The sequence below is a fragment of the Halichoerus grypus genome, chromosome 5 (assembly GCF_964656455.1).
Source record: "Halichoerus grypus chromosome 5, mHalGry1.hap1.1, whole genome shotgun sequence".
In the NCBI taxonomy this organism is placed as follows: Eukaryota; Metazoa; Chordata; class Mammalia; order Carnivora; family Phocidae; genus Halichoerus; species Halichoerus grypus.
In genome coordinates, this window is record NC_135716.1 from 132,636,264 (window position 1) to 132,642,883 (window position 6,620).

At 44.9% G+C, this 6,620-nt stretch overlaps 1 pseudogene; it reads right to left on the reverse strand.

Annotated features, from left to right (window-relative positions):
• Window positions 1-225: 225 nt before the first annotated feature.
• On the reverse strand, window positions 226-1,653 carry LOC118555140 (flotillin-2 pseudogene; annotated as a pseudogene).
• Window positions 1,654-6,620: the final 4,967 nt, after the last annotated feature.

Below are 6,620 nucleotides of genomic sequence, written 5' to 3' on the forward strand. Positions count from 1 at the left end.
TACCCCCCACAGACAGACAGTGGCTATAATAAACGTCCTCAGCTTAAACTACATGATGTGTGTAGAGGGTGGGAGCAGAGAGGGAGAGAAAATGACAGACAGAGGAAGAGACGGACAGGGAGATGGGAGACGAGGGTGGAAGAGACAAACCAGATGGACGTGGCAGTGAAAGCGAAGGTGTGGGAAGGGTGAGAAGAGAAAGGAGAGAGCCAGAGACAGGGGAGGGGGAAGACAGCCAGAGAAGGCCTGAGCACGCAACACTTCTGCTCCCTATAAAATGAGGCACCAGAGTCAGCAGTGTTCCGGTTGTCACTGTGGTAGGAAAACGGCTGCTGAAGGGTGCAGGCCTTCGGGAGCCTCATGCCTGCGCACCGGTGACCTTCTCCATTGGGGGTATCTTGGCCAGGTCCATGCCTGTGAGGGCCTTCACAGAGGCAGGCAGCTCAGCCGGCAGTCGGTTGACTTCTGATGTCACTTTGCTGTTGTCCCCGCTGAGGAGCACAGTCTCATCGACTTTGGTCAGGGGTGGGGGCGGGCGGCGATTTTGGCAGCAATCTGGGGCAGGGCCTCCAGCCCCAGCACCATCTTGGCTGCATCCCCGTATTTCTGGTAGGCCTCGGCCTTGAGCTTCATTCGCTCAGCGTCTGCCATGCCCATCGCCTGGATGACCGCTGCCTCCACCTCCCCGTGTCTGCGGATCTTCTCAGCCTCTGCCTGTGCTAAGAGGACCTGTTTCACCTTTTCACTCTCCGTGATCTGCTGTAGGCAGTGGGCCTCAGCCTCGGCGGGGCGGCGCACTGTGGCAATGAGCTCCTTGTCGGTGCGAGGGATCTCCTGCGCCTCCACGGCGACCTGCTTCTTGCGCTGTACAACCTCGATCTCAATCTCTTCCTGCCGGACCTTCTGCTGCTCCCAGGCCCCCTGCAGCTCATAGGCCAGCTGGGCCTCGGCGGTCTTGATGTTGACCTCCTCATTAAAAGCTGACTTTTGCAGCTCAAAGGCTCGCTTGGAGTCGGCAATCTTGGTGTCTGCCATGAACTTCACATCCAGCATCTCCTTCTTGCACTCTGCTTCCCGGATGCCTGCATCCCCCTTGGCCTCGGCCACCCCATTGTCCGCATCTCTCCGTACCACGGCAGTCTGCATCTTGCCCAAGGAGCTCAGATAGTTCACTTTGTCATACATGTCCTTGATGGTGAAGCTGAGGATCTCGATGCCCACACGGCCGACATCAGGGACCGCCACCTCCCGCACCAGCTTGGCAAACTGGTCTCGGTCCTGATAAATCTGCTCCACAGTCGGGGTCTGGAGGATGGAGCGCAGGTGCCCCTCCAGGGTCTGCAGGATGATGTTCTTGATGTCCTGCACGTTCTTGCCCAGAAACTGCTCGCAGGCCACTGCCAGGAGCTCCTTCTCCGTCATGATCTTTACCTGTGCAACCCCTGTTACGAATAGCGGGACCCCCTCCGACGTCTCAATATTCTCACAGCGACACAGGATGGTCATAACTTCCAGAGATAGTCTCTGAGTGTCAGAGATACTCCACCAGGCCCAGGCCCAGCCGCCAAACACGTACTGTTTATAGTCAGAACCACAACGGCCCCCTGAAACCACCAGCGCCTCGTTGGGCCCCACTGTGTGACAACTGCCCATGGTGCCAGCGGAATGGAGGGCCCACTGGCACCGTTGGGACCTGGACAGCGCCGCGCGCACCAGCGGCCGTGCCCAGCCTATCCCGCCACCCCCAGCGGCGGGCCCCCGCCCGCGCCCCTCCGCGCTCGCAGGCCCGCCGGAAGTGGGAGGCTGGGCACATAGAATGCAACCAGTAATCGTAGCTACTAGTATTCTTGTTACTATTTTTATTATTATTAAAGCATAGTCAATAGGGGCGCCTGGGTGGCCCAGTCATTAAGCCTCTGCCCTCGGCTCAGGTCATGATCCCAGGATCCTGGGATCGAGCCCCATATCGGGCTCCCTGCTCAGCGGGGAGCCTGCTTCTCCCTGTCCCACTCCCCCTGCTTGTGTTCCCTCTCTCTGTGTGTCTTTCTCTGTCAAATAAATAAATAAAATCTTAAAAAAAAAAAAAAAGCATAGTCAATAGCAACTAAAAAAGCCATTTGGGGTGGAGTGGGATGTGTTCACTTTCATTTTAAATGTTCATTATATCACTGAAATAGAATACTAGACCCCCAGGTAGTCTGTAACAAAATTTAACTAAAACAGCATAAGCAGACTGACAGACCCACCTTCTTTTGCTACTCCCTCTGGTTCTTCTTCTGTCGTGGTGTGGTTGGGAGAAGGAGCCTCGACTTTAAGTGTAATAACTAAATCACATCTCTTTTTGTTTGTTCTCACATTTACCTCGTACATATCTCACAAGAGGCAATGTGCTGAGCAACAAATGAGGAGTTTACACAGCACAGAATACTAGAAGATATCCTGACCCCCAGGCAGAAGGTCTGGCTTAACCATGGCATTCACAAATGGTGTGACCACAGGCAAGGCGCATCTATTCAGGCTTTTGTTATTTCCTCACCTACAGAATTACAAAAGTAGACTATCTGATCCTAAGGTTCCTTGCACCACCAAAATCATAATTACAAATGGAAGTATGGTCCCTATCCTACAAAAAAAAAAAAAATTGTAATTGCGATGGGATTAAATTATTAAAGTATAAGTGACCTGATTTTGCCCACGTTGTCTGCTCTCCCTCTGCTCTCATGATATCACCAGACTCTACTTAGATTTCATGTAATGGAATCCCTGGAATGTGGGAGGTGTAGAAAATACAAAAGCTGACTCGGTGGTTATCTGGAAGAGAGCAGAGACAGCTGCAAAGTGATGGAGCAGGTGGGTGGAGAGGAAGAGTGGGAGGAGGTTGAGAAAGAGTGTAGGGATGGAATGGCATAGATAGGGAAAATTTCCTGGGTGCTACAGGAGGTAGCCATTGGATATAATCTCCAGCCCCATTTATGTCCTTCTAGAAAAGCAAGTACAGCAGATTCAGAAGGACTGTATTTCCCTGAATGTAGCACCTCCTGAAAGATTGGACCAAATGAGTCAAAGTGTCAAGGGACTGAGAGAGGAGCCAACTGGAACATCCACAGACATGTATGCCCTGCATATGTGTTTAACTTTCAGGGTAAAAAAGGTCAGTGAAATATGTTTGGGGTGCCTTCAGAACACTTTTAAAAATTACATTTTTGGCATTTTAGAGACAAGGGAAAAAGAAAAGTGATAAATTTCATCATCGTCCAATGGTAAGATGGTCAGACCTAATGAAATCCATGTCAATGACATAATCAAAATAACTAAACAAGTTTTCTGATATTGTGGATGGGAAATTATTTTACAAACATTTTAGGATTACTCAGAAAGTTTACCTTTTTTTTCTTTTTTTGTTTTAACAAATGTTAATAAGGCAGGTAACATGGTCTCTATTTAAAGAAGGGTAAGACTACCTTTCTACCCAACATGGCTATCTCTTCAGCTGGATTTTTAAGAAAACTAGATGTCAGATAAACAGCATGTTTGAAGACATAGATTCTGATGAATTCAGGGAACCATAAATCATTTAGTTAGGCTAACAGGGGGCAGTGGTCATTATCATGTCCGCATTTTTTTTTTTAAGATTTTATTTATCTATTTATTTATTTATTTATTTATTTATTTGGAGCACAAGTGGTGGTAGGGAGAGGGAGAGAGGGAATCCCAAGCAGACTCTGTGCGGAGCACATATAGCCTGATGCGGGGCTCAACGGGAGGTGTGATCGCACAACCCAGAGATCCTGACCCAGCCAAAGTCAAGAGTGGAATGCTCAACCGACTGAGCCACCCAGGCGCCCCTATTTGGATCTGCATTTTCCAAAGAAAGATTGTTCTGATTGCAGAGTGGAGAATGGCATGCAAGGAAGCAAGACCAGGGAGTCTAGTTTAGGAAACTGGGACAATGATCCAGATGAGAAACAATGGGAAGCTGAACCAAACAATGGAATTGAGAATGAAGAGGGGAAAAAAGAAAGGTTTTGCACTTATTATACATGTGATCTTGGACAAATTACTTCTCTAAACCTTAATTTCATAATCTAAAAAATGTGAGTAAGAGTACATAGGGCTGTTGAAGAATTTTAAAAAGACAATGCATGCAAAGCATTCAGCAGTTCCCAGAATGAGAAATAGAGACATGGAAGTAATCAGTAAATATGTGGGAGTTAAACAATGAGGTGGCCCAAATATCAGATATGGAGTAGAAAAGCAGAGGGCCAAGGTTGTCTGTGAAGAGAGCGGATCTCTGACCCCTTAAACTCTCACCCTCCTGCTGCTCGGGAGTCCCACTGCTTCTTTAGGGAAGATAAAACCACGTAAATGCTAGGGCTGCCACTACCAACCAGCTCTTTGCTTTTTGGCAGTTCTGCCTATGGCTCACTTTTGGAACCAGCAGCAAGAAAGGAGAGAAAGTGTAAGTGAAGGTGGCTGGTCTGCCCTCTTGATAAATCCCACCACCCTTCCTCACTCGGCCTCGTGAAGCTGTATGGTTTTTCTCAGTTGCTCAGATGGGATGGAAAAATGAGGTCTGCCTTTTTATTCTGTTTTGATTTTGAGATTTAATTAGTGTTGTTTCCGGGGAATTCATTGCTTTAATTAATGATGTGCCCTGAATCTCTTAAGCGAAGAATGCCATTGCAAACATGAATATGTAATGAGTACAACTTTCTTTATCCCAGCTGAGGAGGGAGGTTGTTGCTTGGTTATCATCCCTCAGTACAAGTACAAGGACTTCAGGTACTAAAAGGAGCTGGGCTGCAAGGTTTTATTTGTGTATCTGTTTTTTTTCAACTCAAGTGCTCTTTTGTTTTATTTAAAAGCTGGGTCCATTAACAAGGACACCAGAGAGAAAAAATAATCAGCTTGCTTTGGTGCACTTTTAGACCTTCTCTTAACTGCTTATAAATCAATAAGCTACATTCTAAATCAGGGTTTCTGAATCTCAGCACATTTTGGACCAGATAATTCTTTGTTGTAGGATGCTGTTCTGTGTACTGTAGGATGTTTAGCAGTATCTCTGACCTCTACCCAGTAGATGCTAGCAGCATTTCCCATTTGTGATAGTCAAAAATTGTCTCCAGATATTGGGAAATGTCCCCTGGAGGCAAAATTGCCTCCAGTTGAGAGCCACAGGTCTAAATGAAGGACTTACTTTGTAGGAAAGCCAAGGCAAGGTATATTAATCAACAATAAACATATGTTTATTGAGGACTTGCAAAATACTGTGTTTGGTGTGGTGGAAAATACGAAAATGCTGAAAGTATTATGCAATATTCAGAAAGACCTTGGACCAACAGTCTAGATCCACATCTGCTGCTTATAAGCCATATGTCCTTCAGAAATACATTTACCTCTTCTACATTTCCTCATCTTGCTAAGGAACAAGTTTGAGACATATGAAATGAAGAGATACATGTATTTGCAACTGGATGAGTAGTCTTAATAATGTTATCTTAAAAGCCTCTAGTGGCATATACAATGGAATATTACTCAGCCATCAAAAAGAATGAAATCTTGCCATTTGCAATGACATGGATGGAACCAGAGGGTATTATGCTAAGCAAAATAAGTCAGTCAGGGAAAGACAAATACCATAGGATTTCACTCATATGTGGAATCTAAGAAACAAAACAGATGAACATAGGGGAAGGGAAGGAAAGATAAAATAAGATAAAAACAGAGACAGAGGCAAACCATAAGAGACTCTTAACTATAGGGAACAAACTGGGGGTTGCTGGAGGGGTGGTGGATCGGGGTATGGGGTAATTGGGTGATGGACATTAAGGAGGGTACTTGATGTAATGAGACCTGGGTATTATATGCAACTGATGAATCACTAAATTCTACCCCTGAAACTAATAATACACTATATGTTAACTAAATTAAATTTAAATTAAAAATTTAAATTAAAAATAAATAAATAAATAAATAAATAAATAAATAAATAAATGAGCCTCGGGTGGTAAGTGAAAGGTCTTTGTTCTCCAATCTGATCTACTCAAAATTCTTATTATGGCTTACATGAGTGAGGACATAATTGACATGTTGATCAAATGTAAACACAACATGCCCTTGGAATGGTCATTAGCTGGATGAGAGCACCAGAATTTGAGATGATGTTGAAAAGCCACATCTAGGGGTAGCTGGCTGGCTCAGTCAATAGAGCATGTGACTCTTGATCTCAGGGTCATGAGTTTAAGTCCCACACTGGGTGTGGAGCCTACTTAAAAAAAAATTTTTTTTGAAAAAAAAAAAGAAAAACCACAACTACAAGAGATACTTGTATACAGATAATGTAAAGTCATGCATTTGGACTCAGAAATTCACACCATAGCACAAATTACCAGATTGGGGAAGTCATTGTATATAGGGGTGAGGAAGGAGAATAGGAGACAACGAGATAAGAGATAGAGGCGTTCAAATTATTTTGGGCCTCCTAGCTCATATTAAGAGAACTTTGCCATTTACTCTGAATGAGATGGAAAGTTATTTAAGGGTTTGAATAAAAGAGTAAAAGATTAGACCAATTTTTATTTTATCCAATCACTTTGGTTGCTGCATTGAGTATAAGTTAA